Below are 27,822 nucleotides of genomic sequence, written 5' to 3' on the forward strand. Positions count from 1 at the left end.
CCCAGTAATGGGATTGCTGGGTCAAATGGGATTTCTATTTCTAGGTCCTTAAGGAATCGCCACACTGTCTTCCACAATGGCTGAACTAATTTACACTCCCATCAACAGTGTAAAAGTGTTCCTATTTCTCCACATCCTCTCCAGCATCTGTTGTCTCTGTATTTTTTAATGATCGCCATTCTAACTGGCGGGAGATGGTATCTCAATGTGGTTTTGATTTGCATTTCTCTAATGACCAGTGATGGTGAGCATTTTTTCATATGTTTGTTGGCCTCATGTGTGTCTTCTTTTGTAAAGTGTCTGTTCATATCCTTTGCCCACTTTTGAATGGGCTTGTTTGTTTTTTTCTTGTAGATCTGTTTTAGTTCTTTGTAAATTCTGGATATCAGCCTCTTGTCAGATGGGTAGACTGCAAAAATTTTTTCCCATTCTGTTGGTTGCCGATTCACTCTAATGACCGTTTCTTTTGCCGTGCAGAAGCTGTGGAGTTTGATTAGCTCCCATTTGTCTATTTTGGCTTTTGTTGCCAATGCTTTTGGTGTTTTGGTCATGAAGTCCTTGCCTATGTCCTGAATGGTTTTGCCTAGACTTTCTTCTAGGGTTTTTATGGTGTTAGGTCCAATGGAACAGAACAGAGACCTCGGAGGAAACACAACCTATCTACAACCATCCGATTTTTGACAAACCTGACAAAAACAAGCAATGGGAAAAGGATTCCCTGTTTAATAAATGGTGTTGGGAAAACTGGCTAGCCATGTGCAGAAAGCAGAAACTGGACCCCTTCCTGACACCTTACACCAAAATTAACTTCAGATGGATGACTGGTGTCCTTCTAAGAAGAGGAGATCAGGACATAGACTGAAGTGTGGCCACATAAGGCCACAGTGAGAATGCGGTCATCTACAAGCCAAAATAGAAGCTTCGGAAGAAACTAAACCTGATAACACTTAGATCTTGGGCTTTCAGCCTTCAGAAGTGTGAGAAAATAAACTTCTGTTGTTTAAGCCTCTCAATGTGTTGCATTTTTTTAGTGGAAGCCCTAGCAAGCTAACACAATGAGGCAAGAAGATAATAAAATAAGAAAACGCGTGTGACAATGTGATGCCAGCACGAGGAAGAAAGGAGGGCTGAAGGGGCTGCTCTACGTGATAGCGTGGCTCGAGAAGACGCCTATCTCTAGTGACATTTGGGAGACTTGTGTAAAGTGAGGAAGTAGACCTTATGGACATCTGGGAAGAGATGGAAAATATAAGAAGTGCAACATTTCTGAGGTTGAAATGTATTTATCACCTCATGATGACTGCCCTTGCATTCTGAGACCAGGGGAAACAGATGCATCTTTAAGAAATAGGGGAGAAGGGTCACTTGGCCTTCAAGCACTCTGAGACACACAGGGTTTGGGGCTGTAGGAGTGGTCTCTAATTGCCTGGTGGTACCTAGAGATTGGTTGGTTTGCATTTGAAAGACAGGCCTGTTGAGTCCTTTGCTGTCTCTGAAAAGTGGCTATCCCTGGATGGGACAGTCTCTGGTCAGCAAGATTTTAAGACGTCAAAACATCATAAAATACAGAAAAAAATTTAAAAATGATTAATACAAGCAAATAGTGAAGATCCATGCAGATACGTCTGATCTAAAGTTAGTTTGTAACTAGGTTTGGTAGTTAACTGAGGATTCATAGCTCAGTTCGCTCTCAAAGTCCTTTAGTGATATTTCCACCATTCCCCATCTTCTATCACAGCAGCAAAGAAAGTTCAGCACCTGTCTGATTTCACTAAAAAAACTTAAAAGTTTTTTCCTAAAAACATTAAACGTTCTTTAGTGACATCAGATAAATGCACACACATGCACACACACACACACACACACACACACACACACACACCCTTCTATGAGTTTTTAGACATAATTAAAGTGAGGCTTAGGACAGTTAAATAATATTCCTAATATCAATAGAGAGTAAAATTTTGTCTGATTAGAAACCTCATATTTTATATTTTTAAAAATCACATTTTTGAAAACAATAGAGGCTTAATTTCAGATGCTTAGGGAGTAATAGCCTGATGGTTTATTTATCCAATCAATGGTGTCATCTAGTGGCAATTCATTCAAATTTCAACCGAATACCCTAGAGGGATATATATGCTAAAGTCATTAGAGAGTATGACCAAGCAAAGCTTCTCCAACTTAAGTGACTGTCAAATGACAGTCATCACTTTTTGAAATCATTAGATTCAGAGGAAGTTACAACGATATGACCTGTGTGCTCTTCATCGAATCATTTCATTTTGTCATTCTTACTTTTTGCCTATTGTGAGTAGTGCTGCTGTGAACATATGTGTGCAGGTACTGATTTGAACACCGGATTTCACTGTTTGGGAGGATATATATGAAGGAGTGGAATTGCAGAGTCATATAGTAATTGTATGTTTAACTTTTTTTTTTTGAGACGGAGTTTCGCTCTTGTTACCCAGGCTGGAGTGCAATGGCGCGATCTCGGCTCACCGCAACCTCCGCCTCCTGGGTTCAGGCAATTCTCCTGCCTCAGCCTCTTGAGTAGCTGGGATCACAGGCACGCGCCACCATGCCCTGCTAATTTTTTGTATTTTTAATAGAGACGGGGTTTTACCATGTTGACCAGGATGGTCTCGATCTCTTGACCTCGTGATCCACCCGCCTCGGCCTCCCAAAGTGCTGGGATTACAGGCTTGAGCCACTGCGCCCGGCCTGTTTAACTTTTTAAAAACTGCCAAACTGTTTTGTACAGAGGCTGAATCATTTTGCATTCTCACCATCTATGTATGTGTTCCAGTTTCCTACATCCTCATCAATACTTGTTATTTTCTGTTTTTAAATCATAATCGTCCTAGTGGCTGTGAAGTGGTGCTTATTGTGGTTTCAGTTTTGTTTTCCTCCGAACTAGTGCTGTTGAGCATCTTTTTATGTGCTTGTTGGCCACTTGGATATCTTTTATGGAGAAATGTTTATGCAAGCCCTAGCCCTATGCTGATTTTTTAAATTGGGTTGTTGACTTTTTGTTGTTGGACTGTTTTAAGAGTTCTTTATACATTTCTGGATACTAGGCCTTTATCAGATATAATTTATAAATATATATATTTATATATATATATTTATGGAGAGAGAGAGAGAGAGAGAGAAAGAGAGGTGGATTTCTTTTAACTTTCTTGATAATAATATCCTTTGATGCCCAAAAGTTTTTCAGTTTGATGATCCCAATTTATCTTTTCTTCTTTTGTTGCTCATGCTTTTGGTATTGTGTCTAATAATTTATAACCAAATCCAAGTTAGTGAAGATTTATTCCTATGTTTTTCTCTAAGAGTTTTGTAATTTTAGCTCTTAATATTAAGGTGACTGATTTGCTTAGAGTTAATTTTTGTATTTTTTTAATGTATTGTGTGAAGTATAAAACATTCCCAGAATTAAAGAAAAACATGATTTAACACATGAAAAGGCTCAACTAGTTGCTAAAAACAAAAATCTATTAATTAAAACACCACATATATAAATATGGGGAAAAAAACATTGGTTAGTTTTGAGAGGTAAAAACAGGTTTCCTATAAAGAAATGAAAAAGAAAATGAAATCAGAACAAAGATCACAGTGGATAATCTCAAAAGTTTTGGAGAAAATATCCCTCAACATAAAATTCTAGCTCATTATCTTTCAACCGTGAGTGCAAAACAAAGAGGTTTTCATTTAAGCAAAGACTCAGACATTGAACTTCTAAGATACCCTTGTACATCAATTACTATGAGATATGCCATATTTTAAAAATCCAAACTCAAAAATCTAGAGGAGTGGGTAAGATGTAAAGAACAATGTAAGCAGAGAAATCAAACAAACATAATATTAGTTGTAAACAAATTCTAGGAATAAACAAAACGTGAGATAAACACTTGGAGAAAATGGAAATACCAACATGAGAGGTTTGTGGCTTTGCAGCACGTATGAATGGAAGAAAGTATTAAGATTTCTGTATTGCTTAAAGGCAAGATATGCCTCTTTAGAAATCACCTTTAGGTTGAATAATGGCTGCTTAAAGATGTCTACATCAAAATCCCACAAACCTATAAATATATTACCTTATACAGCTAAAACAATTTTTTTTTTTTTGAGACGAAGTTTTGCTCTTGTTACCCAGGCTGGAGTGCAATGGCACCATCTTGGCTCACCGAAACCTCTGCCTCCTGGGTTCAAGCAATTCTCCTGCCTCATTCTCCCGAGTAACTGGGACTACAGGCGTGTGCCACCATGCCCAGCTAATTTTTTGTATTTTTAGTAGAGATGGGGTTTCACCTTATTGACCAGGATGGTCTCGATCTCTTGACCTCGTGATCCACCCACCTCGGCTTCCCAAAGTGCTGGGATTATAGGTGTGAGCCACTGCGCCCATCCCAAAAACAATTTTTAAAGTGTGATTAACTTAAGAATATTGATGTTGAGGCCGGGTGGCGTGGCTCATGCCTGTAATCCCAGCATTTTGGGAGGTCAAGGCGGGCAGATCACGAGGTCAAGAGATCGAGACCATCCTGGCCAACACGGTGAAACCTTGTCTCTACTGAAAATATTAAAAAAAACAGCTAGGTGTGGTGGTACACACCTGTCGTCCCAGCTACTTGGGAGGCTGAGGCAGGAGAATCATTTGAACCTGGGAGGCGGAGGTTGCAATGAGCCAAGATCAGGCCACTACACTCCAGCCTGGTGACAGAGCGAGAGTCTGTCTTGAAAAAAAAAAAAGAATATTGATGTTGAAAGGTTATCCTGTATTATCCAGAAGGTAAGCACAATGCAATCCAAAGATTCCGTCTAAGGATTCAGAAGGAAAGGAAAAGAGATGTGACAACAGAAGCGAGCAGTCAGAGTGACGTGGGACCATGAGCCAAGGAATGTGGGAAGCTAACAGGAAGTTAGAGAAAGCAGAACCGTGGATTATTTTCTCCATAAGTAACACAGCCTTGCCAAAGCATTTTGGACTTCTGACCTCCAGAACTGTAACAGGGCTGCGTTGTTTTAAACTGTAAAGGTTTTGGTAATTTGTTATAGCAACAATAGGAAACTAATACAATAGCTTTAAATATTTGTGTTAAAATTTAAGGGTGACTCATGGAAAAATAAAGATAGAATGCATAATTTCTAAACCATTTAGAAAATGGAACCAAAAAAAATTTGAACAATTCAACAAATCACAGAAGACAGGTAAACAGAAAAAAAAAAAAAAAGGAAGAAAAATGCAGCCAGTAGAAAGCCAAATGTTAAAATATCAAGAGCAAATGTAAATATAGCAATAAAAATGGCAAATATAAATGAGTTACACTCACCCATTATAAAACAGAGATTCTCAGGTGACTATTAAAAAAACAAAACAAAAGCTAAATTTTTCTATGTGTTATATAAAAAGATTCTCCTAATACAAAATGATAGCAGATGTCTGCTTTCGGGTAGAAGAGAATATTTGATGCTAAACTAGCCGTCTCTCTCCCAACACGTAGAGAATTAGACACAATATAGGAAATAACTGTTTCAGACTTTGTACAATAGGCGATGCAGGACTGATTTTTGACGTTTATGTAATTCTTTTTTTGGCTCCATCTAGTTTAAGTAGTAATTTAGCAACTTTAGCGTAAGACTAATTTTGCCTTTATCACTACTTTATAATTTATTGAATACTGAAAAGTAACATTACTTTCTATTATTTTCTGTTAACTTTGAAGTCTTCTCCAATTGAGTGCTGAGAGTAACATTTTCATCAGTTCCTGGGCTGATGAAACCAGAATCTCTCAAGATGAAGCCCAGGGCTCCAGTATTTTAAAGCTGCAGGTAATTATAAGGTTCATGAGGGCGGCGGGCGGTGGCTCACACCTATAATCCCAGTACTTGTGGGAGGCTGGGGCGGGCGGATGGCCTGAGGCTACAACTTCCAGACCAGTGTGGCCAACAAGGTAAAACCCTGTTTCTACTAAAAATACAAAAATTAGCCAGGCATGGTGGCAGGTGCCTGTTACCCCAGCTACTCCAGAGGCTGAGGCAGGAGAATCGCTTTAACCCAGGAGGCAGGGGTGGCGGAGAGCCGAGATCTCGACACTGCCCTCCAGCCTGGGCAGCAGAGCAAGACTCTCAGAAAAAAAGAAAAAAGTTCATTAGGATTGGAAAATGACTATTACATCTGAAAACAAAATCAAACAGAAACTTGTTTAGAATAGTGAGTAATGAAGGACATTTTCTGCAGATTGAATTATTTTGTCATATGAATTAACTATTAATTGAAGCCAGGTGTGAGTTATAATGATGCATCCTTTTAATCAATAGAAAGATGCCATGTAGATCAGAGTTTCTACTATTTTTTTTTCATTCTACAAAAACATATTGAATGCTTACTATAATCTAGGCTCTGTGCACTGGAAACTAGAGTGAACAAAATAGTCATGGTCCCTTCAGAACTTTATGGACTGAAGGAGCCAGACATTAAACATATAGTCATACAAGTCAGTGTTTAAAAATGATCGGTGGCAAATGCTATGAGAAACAGTACAGGGGCTCAGAGGGCGTGCGTGGGAGGCTCCTGTCCTACTCTGAAATGTCAGGGAAGTTTGAGTTTTAGTTGAAATATTTGAGTTGAGAAATTAATAAGGTGAACGGAGATGGGCAAGAGAACTGTTTCCTAGGAAAGGAAGGAGCGTTTGCCTTGTTTCTAAGATGGAAGGTTGTGCAGGGCAGCCCTCCTCACACTCTAATGTGCATAAGAATTGTCTTGGGGGTTGGTGGGCGCGGTGGCTTACCCCTGTAATCCCAGCACTTTGGGAGGCTGAGGTGGGCAGATCACCTGAGGTCAGAAGTTTGAGACCAGCCTGGCCAACATGGTGAAACCTCATCTCTACTAAAAATACAAAAAGTAGCTGGGTGTGGCGGCGGGTGCCTGTAATCCCAGCTACTCTGGAGGCTGAGGCGAGGAGAAGTGCTTGAACTTGGGAGGCGGAGGTTGCAGTGAGCCAAGATGGCACCACTGCACTCCAGTCTGGATGACAGAGCGAGACTCCACCTCAAAAAAAAAAAAAAAAAAAAGAAAAAGAAAAAGAATTGTCTGGAGGGATCTTATTAAAAGGCAGTGGAACCTGCTTACACGTGGTTCTAATTGACATCGCTGGTCCACATTTCACACTTTAAGTATCAAGAGAAGGACATTCAAGAAACTGAATGAATTTTGGTGTGGTTTGGACCCCAGAGCTGGAAAAAAATAAAGTAGGAGCCACATGGTACTGCAGGGCCACTTATGTTATTTAGTCCTAACAGTTTGCGACTTAAATCTTGCATTGTGTAAATTGACTGTAATTATCATCTAGAATTTACAGCCTTTTTTTTTTTTTCCCCCTCTCTCTTCCCACCTATCCCTTATGGAGAAAAATGATTGTAACTCTTTCACTGCATTGGGTCAAACACCCTAGCCAAAGACTGCAAGAAATGCACTTGTAGTTAAAGTTAGGCTTACTTGTTTAGTTTGCTGCCAGAAAGAGGGAATGCATTGCATGAAACCATGGGGCTTTCAGCCCGGGATAGAAAAGAGGGGCGTCCTATAATGTTTAGGGTTATGGCGAGTGGTTCTAAAGAGGGTCTAGGGAAGAGGGGACATGTTCTGGTTGGCTCGTGTCTAGAAGCAGCAGTTCGGTGTTCCAGTAATCCTGTCCTTTTCTCACCTGCGTAGCTCCAGAGATCAAACTCTTTTCTTTCTTTTTCAGCACTTACTGAGTGCATGTCTGATAATGCCACTGTCTGAGTCCCCTATAGGACTGTTATTTTTTCTTCTGCTAGTTTTCATTCATGTTGTGTGGTCCCTTCATGAAACTTTAAAAAAAAATTATTATTATGCCAGACTTTGCACTTGCAAAATTACCGAAACAATTGGAGTTCCTGGAAGATGTAATCTACTAGAGTGGATTTACATTACTATTGTTTGGCTTCTTTGCATTGTTCCAACTTTTGGCATTGAGCTAATTTGAAACTGAGCTTCAGTTTCCCTGAGGGCCATCCACTTTCCAGTTCACCCTGCTCCTAGGAGGCAACTCTGAAACCTAAGAAAGAAGGTTCATTAGGCACTGTTCTGGCAAGTTCTGGATCTCATTTCCGTTCTTCAAACCCTGTGACTCTTAAAAGCACTGTTCAACCTCTCAGACTCCTCCTCTGGGATTGACACAGGAAACCTCCAGGATTGGCAAACATCTCCAAGGGAAAAGTGACCCTCTCTGGGCTTTTGGCTCAATACTTCTTCCTATTTTATTAGCTCTGTGATTCCACCAAGTAGTTTTTAAAAAATTGTCCAGCTTTTCTAGCTGTCTTCTGTGGGATGCTTGATCAGCCATTCCTAGAAGCACAAGCCCATACCATATATAATTTTTATAAATTAATTATATTTTATTACCTTAAAGTTCTTGCATAAAATTGGCTATATGGGTATGGTGTATTTATAAACTCTTTGTTAGTAGAAATAAGTTATTAGCCAATACTTCACTCTTCCAAACCACGATGGATAACAAGACAAATTTGCCTTTCTAGAAGAGTAGTTTGCATTTCTTTAAAGGCAGAGTCTGCTAGAAACTTGCTGTTGCCCGGCAATGCTTCTCAATTAAGTTGTCCAGTTCTGTTTTCTCCTACTGGGTCCTCTTTAATTAATCAAAGATTTAGACACTCCTAAGGGGAAATACCAGTTACAACCCTCCACGCACTGAAGTAATAGATGTATTCATTTGGCCTTTGCTTTTGTAAGACTTGTCATCACAGAAGGTAGAGTGTCGATGGTAATTTGGAGACATTACTTCATTACCAATGGATCTGAGACTGTAATTGGTTTCCTTTCCTAAACCATGTGTATCATGCACATGAGCTAAAAAGGAGAGTTGTTTGCAGAGTCAATACAATTTTGCCATTACAAAATCTGCAAAGGGACACAACAACAGAGCCTCTTCCAAACTTGCAGTTTAAACATAATATTTTCTTTACCTGCTTTCCCGCTGACGTTAATTAAAATTTACACTAAGCTAAAGGATGTTTATAGTTTGAAGGAAAATGCTCAGTTGAAGTTGTAAGGCCAACAGAGCAGAAATGGAAACTTTCCAATCTGAAACCATTTCATAGTATGATTTAATGATGACAAAACATGAGTTCCCAGAAAAATATAATTTCCATTTCCCTTACTTCAAGTGTTCATCCAGTTTGAATTGTTAATATCCCTGAACCTAGACCAACATCAGGAAGTGCCCTGAATAGAAGTGATTTTGCAGTTATTTCCCCAGATCTGGAAGGCAGAACTGCCGCAGAACATCAGTGGGCCCAATCTGATCATACTGAGCGTGTCTCCGGGAAACTGCTTTGTCAGAGGCCAGCATTACTATTAGAGGTTATAAAGTTATTACTGCATTTAAGGACGTTAGAGAAATATCATATTAATGAGAATGTTAAGAGCCATCTTAATGACTGTGGAAGCTTGGAACAGAGGTATATTTTAAATATTAATTAAGAAAGACATTATGGAGCCGGGCGCGGTGGCTCAAGCCTGTAATCCCAGCACTTTGGGAGGCCGAGGCAGGTGGATCACGAGGTCGAGAGATCGAGACCATCCTGGTCAACATGGTGAAACCCTGTCTCTACTAAAAATACAAAAAATTAGCAGGGCATGGTGATGCGTGCCTGTAATCCCAGCTACGCAGGAGGCTGAGGCAGGAAAATTGCCTGAACTCAGGAGGCGGAGGTTGCGGTGAGCTAAGATCGCGCCATTGCACTCCAGCCTGGGTAACAAGAGCGAAACTCCGTCTCAAAAAAAAAAAAAAAAAAAGAAAAAGAAAAAAGAAAGACATTATGGAAATCTATCCAAATAGTAAGTTAGGAAAGGAAGTTTGATGAATTGGTTATATTTTTGCCTCTTAGTAAAGACAAACGAACGACAATAAAAACACTTCAAAATTGAACTGTCTAGTCACTCTAAACTCCAGAGAGAGAAAATGAATTACCAAATAGAAATCACCTCTGGTCTCCACACAGAGGCAACAGGTGATTGCTGACCTCTGCCTGCCGTATTTCCACACTGGTTTCTGGGAGAGGAGCCTGGCCTTCTTTCCCTTCCAGGGAAGCCCACCAACCAAATATGGGCAAATTTCTGAAGGTTTCATAAGAAGCTGGTAGTGGGTCTACAGTATGTAACTGTGCTATTCTGTTCCTATGAGTAGAGCTAATTGAGTGTGTTATCCTGTAGTCAGAAGTTTTCCTCTAGAAATTGTGAAATGAATCAGTTTCAGTAAAGATGAATCAGGCTTCTTCAGAGTGCTGGGGGAAATGATCATGATTTAACAATACTTTTACATACTTGGCAACAAGATCTACTCAGCCTTTTGCAAGGGCTCTGGCATTTAATATGTGTTACATGTTCCCAAAGAAAGGTATTTGATTTTGAATCACGGATCTGCTTGAAGACATATTCTTTTTTTTTTTTTTTTTTGGAGACGGAGTTTTGCTCTCCTTACCCAGGCTGGAGTGCAATGGTGCGATCTCGGCTCACTGCAACCTCCACCTCCTGGGTTCAGGCAATTCTCCTGCCTCAGCCTCCTGAGAAACTGGGGTTACAGGCGCGTGCCACCATGCCCTGCTAATTTTTTGTATTTTTAGTAGAGACGGGGTTTCACTATGTTGACCAGGATGGTCTCGATCTCTTGATCTCTTGATCCACCTGCCTCGGCATCCCAAAGTCCTGGGATTACAGGCTTGAGCCACCGCGCCCGGCCGACATATTCTTTAAAAAAAAAAAAAGTTGATGCCAGTCTGTGACATGTTCATGATCTTCCATGGTCATCAAAGTCCACGCAGATGTCCAATTTAATCCTGTCTTGTGGGTGGTTATATGATATTACACATTACATTTTGTTGAGCTAATCCTGTAGCATGGATGGCGTTTTAGTTTCCTACTGCTGTTGTAACTAATTACCACAAATTCCATGGCTTAATATAACACAGATGTATGATCTTAGTAAATTGAAGTTTTGGAGGTCAGAAGTTGGAAATGGATCTTCTGGGGCTAACATCAAGGTGTCAGCAAGGTAGAGCTCCCTCTCCAGCTCTTGGGGAGAAATTTTCCCTCGCTCCGGTTTCTCGAGCTGCCTCCATTTCACGCCTCCTGGCTGCATCTGCTCTGACCTCTGCTTCTATTATCACATCTGTTCTTTGACCTTCCTGCCTCTCGGTTCTTGTAAGGACCCTCATGATTTTTCTATCGAGCCACTGTCAAAAATGAACACAGCTGGACATTAAAGCAGTGAATACAGATTTTATTCAATAACCACTGCATGTTGGGAAATGAGCCCAGCTCCATTCCGATTTGTGCAGAGGTTATTAGGTATTTTAAAGAAAGAACGAGGGGATAGGGAGAGGGAATGCCGGGGGTTGAGTAGAATTAGGGAAGTAACCGGTTGCAGTCAGTGGAAAGGGGAATTGGTGCGTGTGAAACCCATCTGGGCTGGCTAACTGGCACTTGTTGAAACGTAGCTTCTGCCAACAGAGGCCCCATCTCCAGGTATTGGCTGGAACAAACGGTAAATTCTTCTGGCAGTCTTATAATCACCGAAGTTCAGATTTTATGAGTAACTCTGTGATGACAGTGCTTCTATTTCGTTTCCAAATAAATGTATTTATTTATGCAATTAAAAAACATTGAATATTAGCTATAAAAGCTTTAATGCCTGAAGGGGTCTTCATAGAGACTATTTTCTTTACCCCTGACTCTCCAGTGCCTACCACAGTGCCTTGGACTTCGATAAGCAGTAATTCTTTGACATAGGTAAGTGAACATGTTTGATGCAGCTGTGAGAGAAGTAAGCACAGGGAACACTCCAATGGATACGACAACACAGGGCGTGTGATTTGGAAACCAAAATACTTGGGACCTTAGTAGTGTAGCAGGGGTATGCCAGGGAGCTGGGAAAATAGGATTATGAAGGACATTCAGGAAAAACAATTTCAAGGTTGATATTATAGAAGACAGAAGGTGAAACCCTGTCTCTACTAAAAATAAAAAAAATTAGCTGGGCGTGGTGGTGGCTACATGTAATCCCAGCTACTTGGGAGGGTGAGGCAGGAGAATCACTTGAACCCAGGAGACAGAGGTTGCAGTGAGCTGGTTGCACTCCAGTGTGGGGACAGAGTGAAACCCCGTCTCAATTAAAAAAAAAAAAAAAAAAAAAAGAATAAACTAGGTAGAGAAGAAGAGGGGAGAAAAACAGGAAGCACATTGTAGACAGCCTGCTACGACTTTGTCACATAAAATGTTATTAAAAATGTTCTCTGCTTGAATTTAAGGCGTGGAGGTGGTTTCCTCAGGTACATTAGTGTATCAACATACTTTGCCCATTTGATATTGATAAGTCATAATACTATGGTTTTCATTCAATAACATTATATGAATCTACAAATAACTAATAAAGTTTGAACTGTGTGAAATTAAAATGTTTGAACATGACCTCTTATTTCCTAGATGGAAGTATTCTCTCATTCATCTTCAAAGCAAAATGTCGATTTTTGATGGTTAATCCATCATCCAGATATAGTCAATGATTGTAATCAGAAGAGGCTTGGAACCCTTTTAAAAAATGTATGCAAATAGTGCAATGAATTTAAGAGATGGTATAAAATGTTTTGCAAAAGCTTCCACACCTATTTCAGCATTTCAGGCAAATTAAGAAATTGAAACCTGAAGCTGCAAAGAGCTATAGAACCAGGAAATCCTTCAATATTAAACGATGTTTCCTCTGGTAAATAGTGCTTAACATATTAAACCAAAATTTTCATAATGAAAAATTTCCTTTTTTCATGGCTTGGAGAGAGACAGAGGGTTGACTTCTCACAGTATATTATAGCCATATGTCAGTGCCTCTGACATGTTCCCTTTATATGTGTATTTTACCTGTTTTACTAGGCCCACCCCCTCTCAATGCGCTTGACACAAACACTTTCTTCTTCAGTAAAGGACGTCCAAGCCTCAGTAGCTCAGATCATCTGAAGTCCTGTCTTCCCATCACAGCCCCACATTCAAACCAGCAGGGCTTTTTTTGTTTATTTTCTGTCTGCTCTCCTTGGATGTAAGCTCTGAGGGAGTGGGGATCTTCTCAGTCCTGATGATAAACAAATCTTCAGTGTCTAGACAGAGTAGATATTAAATGCATGTTTATTGAATAAATTAAAACTTTAATATTTTTTGTATCAAATATTCATTGTCTTTGGTGGTATTTTCTTTCCATAGACTATTTTTAGGGGCAGTTCTGGGTTCTCAGCAAAATTGTAAAGAAAGTACAGAGATTTCTTTTATACCTGTACTCCCCTCACAGATGCATAGCCTCCCCCCATTATCAAATCCCCATCGTTAGTTACAATTGATGAACCTACATTGATACGTCATTGTCACGGAGAGTCCATAGTTTACATTTGGGTTTCCTCTTGGTGTTAGGCGTACTGCTGGTTTGCACAAATTTGTAACAGCATGTATCCACCATGACAGTATCATACAGAGGAATTTCACTGTCCTAAAAAGCCTCTGTTCTCCTCCCACTCACCCCTTCCTCTCTTGTAACCCCTGGCAACCACTAATCTTTTCACTGTCTCCCTAGTTCCGCCTTTTCCAGAATGTCGAGTAGCTGGAATTATACATTATGTAACCTTTTCAGATTGGTTTATTTCACTAAGAAGAATATTACTTCTTTCAGGGTTCCTCCACTTCTTTGTATGGCTTGATGGTTCATTCTTTCAATTGCTTAGTTTTGAAAGAAACTGTCATACTATCTTTTAAAGTGACTCTATCATTTTATATCCCCACCAGCAATGAAAGAGAGTTCTTGTTATTCTATGGCCATGTCAGCCTTTGGTGGTGTCAATTTTGGCCATTCTAATAGGTGTGTAGTGGTATCTTGTTTTAATTTGCATTTCTCTGATAACTATGATGTACCGTCTTTGTTCATAGGCTTATTTGCTATCTGCATATCTTTTTTGGTAAAGTATCTGTTAAGGTCTTTGGCCCATTTTTAAATTGGATTGTTTTCCTATTGTTTGATATGGTTTGGCTGTGTCCTCACCCAAGTCTCATCTTGAATTCCCATGTGTTGTGGGAGGTAATTGAATCATGGGGGCAGGTCTTTCCCTTGCTGTTCTCATGATAGTAAGTCTTATGAGATCTGATGGGTTTAAACAGAGGAATTCCCCTGCACAGGCTCTTTCTCTCTGCCTGCTGCCATTCACGTAAGATGTGACTTACTCCTCCTTGCCTTCTGCCATGATTGAGAGGCTTCCCCAGCCATGTGAAACTCTTAAGTCCAATTAAACCTCTTCCTTTTGTAAATTGCCGAGTCTCTGGTATGTCTTTATCAGCAGCGTAAAAACACACTAGCATAGTAAATTTGTACCAGGAGTGCAGTGCTGCTGAAAGATGCCCAAAAATGTTGAAACAGTTTGGAGGGCTCAGAAGAAGACAGGAAAATGTGGGAAAGTTTGGAACTTCCTAGAGACTTGTTGAATGGCTTTGAATAAAGTCCTGATAGTGATATGGACAATGAAATCCAGGCTGAGGTGGCCTCACATGGAGATGAGGAACTTGTTGGAAACTAGAGTAAAGGTGACTTTTGTTACGTTTTAGCAAAGAGACTGGCAGCATTTTGTTTCTGCCCTAGAGATTTGTGGAACTTTGAACTTGAGAAAAATGATTTAGGGTATCTGGTGGAAGAAATTTCTGAGCATCAAAGCATTCATGATGTGACTTGGGTGCTGTTAAAGGCATTCAGTTTTAAGAGGGAAACAGAGCATAAGAGTTTGAAAAATTTGCAGCCTGACAATGCAATAGAAAAGAAAATCGCATTTACTGAGGAGAAATCCAAGCTGGCTGCAGAAATTTGCAGAGTAGTGAGCAGCGGAATGTTAATCCCCAAGACAATGAGGAAAATGTCTCCAGGTCATGTCAGAGGTCTTCATAGCAGCCTCTCTCATCACAGGCCTGGAGGCCTGTGAGAAAAAAGTGGTTTCATGGGCTGGGCCCAGGGTCCCTCTGCTGTGTGGGACCCTGCCTAGGGACTTGGTGCCCTGTGTCTCAGCTGCTCTATCTGTGACTAAAAGGGGCCAAGGTACAGCTCAGGCTGTTGCTTCAGAGAGTAGAAGCCCCAAGCATTGGCATCTTCCACGTAGTGTTGAACCTGCAGGTGCACAGAAGTCGGGAACTGAGGTTATGGAACCTTCGTCTAGATTTCGGAAGATGTATGGAAATGCCTGGATGTCCAGGCAGAAGTTTGTTGCAGAGGGCAGTGCAGAAGGGAAATGTGGATTCGGAGCCCACACACAGAGTCCCTCCTGGGGCACCGCCTAGTGGAGCTGTGAGAAGAGGGTTGCCATCTTCCAGACCTCAGAATGGTAAATCCACCGGCAGCTTGCACCAGGCACCCGGAAAAGCCAGAGACAATGCCATCCCATGATAGCAGCCAGGAGGGAGGCTATCCCCTGCATAGCCACAGAAGCAGAGCTGCCCAGGACCATGAGAACCCACGCCTTGCATCAGCATGACCTGGATATGAGACAAGGGATCAACAGAGATCATTTGGAAGTTTTAAGGTTTGACTGCCCTGCTGGATTTTGGACTTGCATGGGGCCTGTAGCCCCCTTGTTTTGGCCAATTTCTCCCATTTGGAATGGCTGTATTTATCCAGTGTATCTGTACCCTCATTGTATCTAGGAAATAACTAGCTTGCTTTTGATTTTACAGGTTTATAGGCCAAAAGGACTTACCTTGTCTTAGATAAGACTTTGGACTGTTGACTTTTGAGTTAATGCTGAAATGAGTTAAGACTGGCGGACTATTGGGAAGGCATGGTTGGTTTCGAAATGTGAGGACATGAGATTTGAGAGGGTACAGGGGTGGAATGATAGGGTTTGGCTCTGTCACCACCCACATCTCATCTTGAGTTCCCACATGTGGGAGGGACCCAGTGGGAGGTAATTGAATTATGGGGGCAAGTCTTTCCCCTGCTGTTCTCATGACAGTGAATAAGTCTCACAAGATCTGATGGTTTTAAAAAGAGGAATTCTGCAGAAGCTGTCTCTCTCTGCCTGCTGCCATCCATGTAAGACACGACTTTCTCCTCCTTGTCTTCCACCATGATTATGAGGCTTCCCCAGCCACATGGAAATGTGAGTCCAATTAAACCTCTTTGTTCTGTCAATTGCCCAGTCTCAGTATGTCTTTATCGGCAGCATGAAAATGGACGAATACATCGCTGATTAGGTGAGATTTTGAAATGTGCAAACTACAGAAAAGGGCAAAGAATGAAATGGTGGTCTCTGTAATGTTTGTATCCAGAGATAATCACTATTAATAATTTGACATATTTCTTCTAGAACTCTGAGTGAATATTATGTGCTTTCCCATATATCCTTAAAAGATGAACTACTGTTGAAGAAGATGAATTTTTAAGGCTTTTAAGACACATTGAGATATTATATAATGTTTATAGAATTTTAATTTTTCCCTCACATAAAATGATATGATAAGTGTTTTCTCATAAGGCTATAATTTGAAGCTATCTTTTAAACAGGAGCCTGTCTGTTAAGGTACAAATGGAATTTGCTGGCGGGTGTGCCACCCTGAATCTGCCACACATCACTGGCAAGGAAGTGGCTTCCTTGGGGCCCAGCCAGACTTGTTGAAAGATGACCACTGGGTCTTTTGCACATCACTGAAAACCACACTACAGGAAGAGAAGGAAGGTACACCGAAACCGGCAGGAGAAGCTGTTTCTTCTGTTGTGCCTTGCAGTGTCCCACTAGTGTCCTGTACTGACAAATTCTAACGTTGTCCCAGCTGGCGAAGGAGAAATATTTACATAGTCCATATCCAGAATTACAACGCAAGACAAAAAAGGGCTAGATCTGGCACACCATTGTGAGAAACATACTCACCCATTCAAACCCAAAGAATGGACTTAGAGGCATGAAGAACAGTGAAAGTGAGACTTTTAAGAGTGGTCTTGGAAGATCAGGAGTTTGGTAAGCAGGCCTACCCAGGGCAGTCAGCACGGGTAATTTATCTCCTAGCATGCAAATCCCTTCCCCAGTTCCCCACTGGTTGAGTACTGTGGGGTTACAATCTTCCCGGTTGTAACTTAATGAAACTTAGGAGATGTTATAATCAAACATCTCCTAAGTTTCATTATCCTCCTTATAAGGTTACACCCCAGCTCCTTCCCGGCTTAAATTCGATTTCCCAATAACAAAACTTTCTTCCCTTTGATGAGCGGAGCCCTCTTCTGCATTCTGTTCACTTACTGTGACCTTGCATGAGCCATGTGGTTTGTTACATTTGCAGCCTGGCTGCTAGTACTTAGATTTATCATGCCTTGAAAATGGACCATTTAAAACATTTTCTTATACCATCACACATAGTATTTTTAATAGAATATTAGTAGTAGTACTACTAATTGCCATGAAATTTTGCCTATTGATATCATATTTAGCAACTTTGATAAACTTTCTTTTAATTCTAGTTTGTCTGTGTATCCTTCTGCTTTTCTATGCTATCATATCACCTGTGAATAATAACAGGTGATATGTCTGTCTTCTGTTTTCCCCTTTATAATTCTCACATTTAAAAAAAATTGCCTTCCTGAATAGAACTTACAGTACAATGTTAAATAGAAGTGATAAGTGGCATTCTTGACATGTTCCTGAATTTGAAAGGAAAGCTTATAGTGTTTCACTATTGAATATAATATTTGTTGTACTTTAAAAATATATTTAGGCCAGGTGCGGTGGCTCAAGCCTGTAATCCCAGCACTTTGGGAGGCCGCGGCGGGTGGATCATGAGGTCAAGAGATCGGACCATCCCGGTCAACATAGTGAAACCCTGTCTCTACTAAAAAAAAAAAAAATACAAAAAATTAGCTGGGCATGGTGGCGCGTGCCTGTAATCCCATCTACTCAGGAGGCTGAGGCAGGAGAATTGCCTGAACCCGGGAGCTGGAGGTTGCAGTGAGCCGAGATTGCGCCATTGCACTCCAGCCTGGGTAACAAGAGTGAAACTCCATCTCAAAAAAAAAAAAAAAAAAAAAAAAAAAAATATATATATATATATATATATATATATATATCTTAGTTGTACTTTAAGTTCTGGGGTACATATGCAGATCTTGCAGGATTGTTGTGTAGGTACACACATGCCATGGTGGTTTGCTGTCTCCATCCCCCTGTCACCTACATCAGGCATTTCTCCCAATGTTATCCCTCCCCATCCTCCCCACTGTCCCTCCCGTAGCCCCCAGCCCCTGAATAGACCCCAGTGTATGACGTTCCCCTCCCTGTGCCCATGTGTTCTCATTGTTCAACACTCAACCTATAAGTGAGAACATGCGGTGTTTGGTTTTCTGTTCTTGTGCCAGTTTGCTGACAATGATGGTTTTGATTCATCCATATCCCTACAAAGCTGAGATATACTCCAGGTTTAAGAAATGATAGGGTTAGGCTTTGTGTCCCCATCCAAATCTCATCTTGAATTATAATTCCCATAATCCCCACATGTCAAGGGAGAGATCAGGTGGAGATAATTGGATCACGGGGTCAGTTTCTTTCATGCTGTAATCATGATAGTGAGTTCTCATGGGATCTGATGGTTTGACAAGTGTTTGGTAGTTCTTCCTGCATTCATTTCTCTCTCCTGCTGCCTTGAGAAGAAGATGCCTGCCTCCCTTTCACCTTCTGCTATGATTGTAAGTTTCCTGAGGACTCCCTAGTCATGTGGAACTGTGAGTCAATTAAACCTTTTTTCTTTATAAATTACCCAGTCTTAGATAGTATCTTTGTAACACTGTGAAAATGGACTAATACAGTAAATTGGTACCATGGAGAGTGGGGTACTGCTGTAAAGCTACCCTAAAATGTGGAGGTGACTTTGGAACTGGGTAACAGGCAGAGGTTGGAACAGTTTGGAGGGCTTAGAAGCAGCTAGGAAAATGTGGGACAATTTGTAACTTCCTAGAGACTTATTGAATAGCTATGAACAAAATGCTGGCAGTGATACAGACAATGAAATTCTCAGATGGAGATGAAGAACTTCTTGGGAGCTGGAGTAAAGGTCACTTTTACTATGCTTTAGCAAAGAGGCTGGAGGCACTTTGCCCTGCTCTAGAGATCTGTGGAACTTTGATCTTGAGAGGGATGATTTAGGGTATCTGGCAGAAGAAATTTCTAAACAGCAAAGCATTCAAGATGTGACAGAGTGTAAAAGTTTGGAAAATTTGCAACCTGAACATGTCATAGAAAAGAAAAGCTATTTTCTAAGGAGAATTGAAATTGGCTGCAGAAATTTGCATAAGTATCCAGAAGCTAAGACAATGGAGACAATGTCTCCATGCATGTCAGAGACCTTCATGGCAGCCCCTCCCATCACCGGCCCAGAGGCCTAAGATGGAAAAATGGTTTTTCGGGCCAGGCCAAGGGCCCCTTGCTCTATGTAGCCTCAGGACCTGGTACCCTGAGTCTGAGCTTGGTGACCAGCTCCAGCTGTGTCTAAAAGGTGCCAACAAACAGCTCAGGCCCCTGCTTCAGAGGGTGCAAGCCCCAGGCCTTGATGGCTTCCACGTGTGGTGTTGGGCCTGCCGGTGTCCAGAAGTCAAGAATGACGGTTTGGGAAGCTCCACCTAGATTTCCGAGGATGTATGGAAATGCCTGAATGGGCAGGCAAAGCTTGCTGCAGGAGTGGAACCGTGGTGGAGAAGCTCTGGGAGTGTTACTGGTGGAGGGCCAGTGACTGTAAGTTGTCCAGGTCCTTGGCATTTTGAACAAAGAATTGAACAAAATGCACAAAGTAACAGAAGAGTGAGACACAGGAATGAAACAGTGAAAACAGGAATTTGCTAAAGGAGAACACTCCACAGGATGGGAGTGGGCGGCATCAAGCAGCTCAAGGGCCCTGTTACAAAGTTTCCTGGGCTTGAAGTATGCTGGAGCTGTGGCTAATTAAAGGCTAAGGTGAATTTGGCCTGTGGCTAATCCAAGGCACTTTCCCTTTGCATCAAATGTGGTGGGAGGGGAGGGTTGTAGGAAGAGTAGGGTTTGATCCTTTGTTACTCTGGGTGGGGAGGTGGTTTAGCCTTGGGAAATTTGTGTTAATTGGCCTTAGGTGCCCTGCCCCCAGACACAGGTGCTTTCCTTTTGACTCAGCTTTGGGGAATCAGTGCAAATCGGAATGTGATTCCTGCCCCCAGACAGTTTTTTGGTGTTTTTTCTTGATTCAGCAAGCATTGGCCTTAAGTTCTCTGCCTTTAGATTCTGTTCTCCTGCCTCACTGGGGTGGTGCAGAAGGGCAATGTGGGGTCAGAGCCTCCTCACAGAGGCCCTGTTGGGGCACTGCCAAGTGGAGCTGTGAGAAAAGGGCCACTGTCCCCCAGATCTCAGAATGGTAGATCCACTGACAGTGCACTGTGTGCCTGGAAAAGCCTGATGCTCAACACCAGCCCGTGAAAGCCGTGGAAAGCGGAGCTGCACTCTGCAAAACCACAGGGGCAGAGCCGCTCAAGGCTGTAGGAGCCCATCTCTTCCATCAGCATGACCTGGATGTGAGGTATGAGATCCAAAGCATTCATTTTGGAACTTTAAGATTTAGTGACGGCCTAGACGGATTTCAGACTTGCATGAGACCTGTAGCCCCTTTGTTTCGGCTAACTTCTCCCATTTGGAATGGGATCATTTACTTAGTGACTGTACCCCCATTATATCCAGGAAGTACCTAGCTTGCTTTTGATTTTGCAGGCTCCTAGGCAGAAGAGATTTGCCTTGTCTCAGATAAGACTTTGGGTTAATGCTGGAAGGAATTAAGACGTTGGGATGGCATGATTGATTTTGGAAATGTGAAAGGGACATGAGATTTGGGAGGAGCTCTGGGTGGGATGATATGGTTAGGTTTTGTATCCCCAACCAAATCTCGTCTTGAATTATAACTCCCCTGTGTCAAGGGAGAGACCAGGTGGAGGTAATTGAGGCATGGAGGCAGGTTTTCCCCATGCTGTTCTCAAGGTAGTGAGTTCTCACGAGATCTGATGGTTTTTTAAGTGCTTGGAACTTCCGCGTTCGTTTCTCTCTCCTGCTGCTTGTGAAGAAGGTGCCCGCCTCCCTTTGGCTTTCTGCGGTGATTTTAAGTTTCCTGAGGTTTCCCCAGCCATGTGAAACTGTGAGTCGATTCAACATCTTTCCTTGATAAATTACCCAGTCTCAGGTAGTATTTTTATCGCAATATGAAAAGAGACTAATACAAGAAAGTTCTCTATTTATGAAATTCTCATTATTGGAATGATTTTTTAAGGCATACTTTCAAGAAGAATCTATTAAAATTATAGTAAGCCTTTATTTAACTTTAAGTTTTCTAAATTTGTGTTTATTAGAAGCAGAGCATAGTTAATTCATGTTCAATAATAATTTATAGTTTATGAAAATTCTTATTTGCTGTGTATTTGAACTATATAAGAACCATTTGAGGTAGGAGGAGAATGTGTGGTAGAAATTGCTGCTTGCTTTCCCCTTTTTCCATAATCATTAATTTTTTAAGCTGGAACACATGGTCAAAGTAAAGAGATGTTTCTCTTTGCAGTGAATGGGGCTCTGGTACATTGTTCTGGTCAGTGGATAGACGTTGAAACGTCGTGTGGTATCTGTAGAGAAATCTTTAGGAGGTTGTTGATGTGTACTTTTTGATACTTCAAATTTTTATCTACTTTGTTGCTTGGAACGTGGATAATACAATCTTGGGCCATGAGCATAAGAACTTCCTGTAGTAAAATGTCACAGTAATGAGCTTGAAAAAGCTGGTTCCTTGAGGACTCTGTGGAGCAGAGTAACTGTGCCAGGTCATTTATGTACTTTTATATGAGAGAAAGAAAACTTTGTCTCTTGCTTGAGCTATTTTTACTTGTACTTTCTAATTTCTGCTTATTTTTTTCAAAACAGAACTATATATATATGTGATTTATATATAGTCTATATATGTGGTATATATTAATATATGTTAACATAATTTATGTGACTACTTTGGGTAAATTTACACTTAAAATGTAAGCATTTTATACACTTAAAAACATAAAAATTAATTCCTAAATATAAAAGCAAATTAAAACCATTCGATATTGTATATTGAGTAAGCAGTATAACCAAACTGGGAAGGGACTTTTTAGTACAGCAATTTGTCTGTGGATACACTGTGCGATATGCTCTGAGAACAAAAATAATTGCAAGGATATCCTAAGACGTATTCAGTAATTGGCTGAATACAGTGGCTCACTCCTGTAATCCCTGCACTTTGGGAGGCCAAGGTGCCCAGATGCTTGAGGCTAGGTGTTTGAGACAACCCTGGTTAACATGGTGAAACTCTGTTTCTACTAAAAATACAAAAATTAGTCGGGCGTGGTGGTGCACATCTGTAATCCCAGCTACTCAGGAGACTGAGGCACTAGAACTGGTTGAACTCAGGAGGCTGAGGTTGTAGTGAGCTGAGATCGTGCCACTGTACTCCAGCCTGGGTGACAGAGTGAGACTCTGTCTCAAAAAAAAAAAAAAAAAAAAAAAAAAAGATTCAATAAACTATTGTTGGTGGTGTTGCTATTATAGATGGGGGTGCATGTAATTGTGAGATAATAGGTTGTATATTTTGGTATTGACTAGAATAAGATTTTTTTTTCATGGAAGAATAAAACATAAATTAAGATTTAAGTGAAATACCTTATAGTCCTAACTAGACTGAAGTTAAGAATGTAAATTCATGATGTGCTTTATGTTAAATAGAAGTGTCATGTAGATCTATTCACTGAAAAGTCCTGAAAGAGGAACTGACACAGTAATATTGAACACCTCTAGTGCTAAAAGGCTTCTACATTTATGTCTCCTTTAAAAGTTACCGAAGGTTCTTGAAAAATGACTGATTCCAGCTCTGGGGCAGGAAATGTACAAAATGAAGATATCTTAGGACTTTGGAAAGCAAATAGTACTACTAGCAAATACCACTAGGGTCATATCAAAAAGCAGCCCAGACTGAGCTCAGGACAGTACATCTGGCCAAAATGGTGCGGTCTATCAGTGGAATTATAGTTGGGCTCTATTAAAACACGTCAAATATGTTTATGTCCTCAAGCTCACAATAATGCCAAAAGACAAGACAAAACTTAAAGATCATCTTTCAAAGTAGTTTGCAAAATAACTATTTGAAGGGAGTGAATAAAGGGAAAGAAGAATTAATCTACCTATATTGCCCTTTCTGTATGAAATATTCCTCATGGTAACAACACAGTTAATAAAGAGAAATGTTTCTTTATAAAGGTATCTCAGCTGGCTGGTCACGGTGGCTCATGCCTGTAATCCCAGCACTTTGGGAGGCCGAGGCAGGTGGATCATGAGGTCAGGAGATCAAGATCATCCTGGCTATCATGGTGAAACCCCATCTCTACTGAAAATACAAAAATTAGCTGGGTGTGGTGGTACATGCCTATAATCCCAGCTACTCAGGAGGCTGAGCGAGGAGAATCACTTGAACCAGGGAGTCGGAGGTTGCAGTGAGCTATCACACCCCTGCACTCTAGCCTGGCAACAGAGCAAGATTCAGTTTCAAAAAAAAAAAAAAAAAAAAAAATTCCAGCTAATGATTGTGGAAGAAACTAGACAATTAGCATCTTACCATTTTGTAACCCCAGGTGAATTAGTAGATCTAGGTAATGGTTATTAGTAGCTAGCATCATACAAAGAAGGAGATATCTAGACATATACATATCACCTATGAAGTAGGCTTGCACAGGCTTAAAGCCTAATCTAAATACCGTTATTCATCTAATTACTGATTCATAGAAAGGAAATTTAGGGGACAGAGAAACAGGTTGAGGAATATCACAGGGACGTAGTCAGCAAAATCCAGACTGGGAAATGCTGCAGGACAACCACCTGGTTTCTTCAAAAAAGAATTAAAAGGTAAAAGAGACTGATAGCAGGAGAACCTACATATTCAAAGCAATTGAAAAAATATATCCACCCATCACCAGGTATAGACCTTATTTAGATCTTGCCTTAAAAAATTAGTGAACTGGCCGGGCGCGGTGGCTCAAGCCTGTAATCCCAGCACTTTGGGAGGCCGAGGCGGGTGGATCACAAGGTCAAGAGATCGAGACCAGCTTGGTCAACATGGTGAAACCCCCGTCTCTACTAAAAATACAAAAAAAATAGCTGGGCATGGTGGTGCGTGCCTGTAATCCCAGCTACTTAGGAGGCTGAGGCAGGAGAATTGCCTGAACCCAGGAGGCGGAGGTTGCGGTGAGCCGAGATCGCGCCATTGCATTCCAGCCTGGGTAACAAGAGCGAAACTCCGTCTCAAAAAAAAAAAAAAAAAAAAAAAAAATTAGTGAACTAATCAGGGAAATTTGAACACTGATTGGACATCTTGCAATATTAAGAAATTAGGGTTAGTATATTTAGGTGTGATAATAATACTGTGGTTCAGTTTTTAACAGTCCCTACTTTTTTTTTTACACTTTTAAGTTCTGGGGTACACGTGCAGATCATGCAGGTTTGTTACATAGGTACACAGGTGCCGTGGTGGTGGTTTGCTGCATCCATCACCCCGTTATCTACATTAGGTATTCCATGGTGTAAACTTGCCACATTTTCTTTATCCAGTCTATCACTGATGGGCATTTGGGTTGGTTCCAAGTCTTTGCTATTGTGAACAGTGCCACAGTGAACATACGTGTGCATGTGTCTTTATAATAGAATGATTTATAATCCTTTGGGTTTGTGCTTAGTAATGGGATTGCTGGGTCAAATGGTATTTCTATTTCTAGATCCTTAAGGAATCGCCACACTGTCTTCTACAATGGTTGAATTAATTTACACTCCCACCAACAGTGTAAAAGTGTTGCTGTTTCTCCACATCATCTCCAGCATCTGTTGTCTCCTGATTTTGTGATGATGTGGGACGCTATCTCAATGTGGTTTTGATTTGGATTTCTCTAATGACCAGTGATGGTGAGCTTTTTTTCCATGTTTTTTGGCTGCATAAATGTCTTCTTTTGAAAAGTGTTCATATCATTTGCCCACTTTTTGATGGGGTTGTTTTTTTCTTGTAAATTTAAGTTCTCCATAGTTTCTGGATAGTAGCCCTTTGTTAGATGGGTAGATTACAAAAATTTTTTCCCATTCTCTTGGTTGCCGATTCACTCTATTGATAGTTTCTTTTGCTGTGCAGAAGCTCTTAAATTTAGTTAGATCCCATTTGTCTGTTTTGGCTTTTGTTACCATTGCTTTTTTTTTTTTTTTTGAGACGGAGTTTCGCTCTTGTTACCCAGGCTGGAGTGCAATGGCCCGATCTCGGCTCACCGTGACCTCCACCTCCTGGGTTCAGGCAATTCTCCTGCCTCAGCCTCCTGAGTAGCTGGGATTACAGGCACGCGCCACCATGCCCAGCTAATTTTTTGTATTTTTGGTAGAGACGGGGTTTCACTATGTTGACCGGGATGGTCTCGATCTCTTAACCTCGTGATCCACCCGCCTCGGCCTCCCAAAGTGCTGGGATTACAGGCTTGAGCCACCGCGCCCGGCCAGTATCCAGTATTTAAATATTTAATATAAATGGGGTTAGGCTTCATGTTTAAATATTTAATATTAATATTAACTGATATTTAAATATTAATATTAATACCCAATATTTAAATATTTAATAAACATGAGGCCTAACCCCATAAAAACTCTAGAAGAAATATTAAATATTTAAACATGAGGCTTAACCATCTAGAGTTAATTTTTATATAAAGTGTAAGGAAGGGATCCAGTTTCACCTTTCTGCACATGGCTAGCCAGTTTTTCCAACACTATTTATTAAATAAGGAATCCTTTCCCCATTTCATGTTTTTGTCAGGTTTGTCAAAGATCAGATCAGTGTTGTGTGGCATTCTTTCTGAGGTGTCTATTCTGTTCCATTGATCTATATTTCTGTTTCAGTACCAGTAACATGCTGTGGTGTTTTTTTTGTTTTTTTTTTGAGACGGAGTTTCGCTCTTGTTGCCCAGGCTGGAGTGCAATGGTGCGATCTCAGCTCACCGCAACCTCCGCCTCCTGGGTTCAAGCAATTCTCCTGCCTCAGCCTCCCAAGTAGCTGGGACTACAGGCGTGCACCACCATGCCCAGCTAATTTTTGTATTTTTAGTAGAGACGGGGTTTCACCATGTTGACCAGGATGGTCTTGATCTCTTAACCTTGTGATCCACCTGTCTCAGCCTCCCAAAGTGCTGGGATTACAGGTGTGAGCCGCTGCGCCCGGCCCCATGCTGTGTTGATTACTGTAGTCTTGTAATATGGTTTGAAGTCAGGTATCGTGATGCCTCCAGCTTGATTTTTTTTTCCTTGGGCTTTTCTTGGATATGCAGGCTCTTTTTTGTTTCCATATAAAGTTTAAGGTGGTTTTTTCCAATTCTGTGAAGAAAGTCATTGGTAGCTTGATGGGGAGAGCATTGAATCTATAAATTACTTTGGGCAGTATGGTCATTTTCACAACATTGATTCTTCCTAACCATGAGCATGGAATGTTTGTCCATCTGTTTGTGTCCTCTCTCATTTCCTTGAGCAGTGGTTTGTAGTTATCCTTGAAGAGGTCCTTCACATCCCTTGTTAGTTGTATTCCTAGGTATTTTATTCTCTTTGTAGCAATTGTGAATGGGAGTTTGCTCATGACTTGGCTCTCTGTTTGTATATTATTGATGTATAAGAATGCCTGTGATTTTTGCACATTCATTTTGTATCCTGAGACTTTGCTAAAGTTGCTTATCAGCTTAAGGAGATTTTGGGTTGAGACAACGGGGTTTTCTAAATATACAATCATGTCATCTGCGAACAGGGACAATTTGATGACCTCTCTTCCTATTCGGACATAAAACAGTCCCTACTTTTTAGAGATACATACGGAAATATTTACTGATGAAATATGATGTCTGAAATTTACTTAAAAACCATCTGAAGGCAGGAGAACGAGTAAGCTGGGATAGAGATAAAGGAAGACTGTCCAAGAGTTCATAGCTGAGGATATGAGATGACCCTCTGCTATTAAATATTAAACTATATTCTACTTCTGCAGGTACTTGAAATTTTCTTTAAAAATGTAAAAAACAAAAAATCCTGATGCCTCTACCTCCCCCTAAATTCCATTTTTAAAAGCCTGAGTGGTGGTAGATGCTTGATGAAACCAAATCTCATTTAGTTGAAGTTAAATAGGAAACCAAGGGGTGCAGTTTCAGACAGGCAGAGTAGATTGAAAAGTACTTGTGTGATAACTGGAGAAAGAGAACCGGAAGGAGGTCAGAAGAAAGGGTTGCTACACCTGGCCTTGCCTCTAGGGAGTGGATGAAATTAGACAAGTCACTTCATCTCTATGGGCCTATATTTCTTCATCTGTAAAATGAGGGTGTAGAATATTTAATTTCTAACATTCTTTCCAGCTTTTGCTGTGTGAGTGGGAGAGGAGTGATCGTTAAGTACGTTGAGGTACCCAATATGACACTATTACTGCATTTTCTTAATTTTTTCCAACCATATTATTCCTTTGGCCCTTAGAATAAACACATTTGCTTCTTGGTGGAATCTGACTCCTTTACTTCCCCGATTTTCCCCTTTAGCTGCTCACCTCTCTGTGGGGTCCGCCTGACTAGTCCTTCAGTAAAATCCTTCTGCTCTTTCATTGCACAAGCACTTAAGACCTATGATAGTTCAGAGAGGGTCTTAGAAACAGAGACA

At 40.8% G+C, this 27,822-nt stretch overlaps 1 long non-coding RNA gene across 2 annotated transcripts in view; it reads left to right on the top strand.

Moving 5' to 3' along the window:
• LOC141582277 (uncharacterized) overlaps positions 1–10,468 on the top strand; it is a 29,509-nt gene extending 19,041 nt beyond the window's left edge. For both annotated transcript variants that reach the window (XR_012515105.1, XR_012515104.1), the window contains one exon: positions 617–10,468. This is a non-coding gene — a long non-coding RNA (uncharacterized LOC141582277). The remainder of the gene's footprint in view (positions 1–616) is intronic.
• The last annotated feature ends 17,354 nt before the right edge of the window (positions 10,469–27,822 follow it).

This window comes from Saimiri boliviensis, chromosome 19 (genome assembly GCF_048565385.1).
Source record: "Saimiri boliviensis isolate mSaiBol1 chromosome 19, mSaiBol1.pri, whole genome shotgun sequence".
Classification (NCBI taxonomy): domain Eukaryota; kingdom Metazoa; phylum Chordata; class Mammalia; order Primates; family Cebidae; genus Saimiri; species Saimiri boliviensis.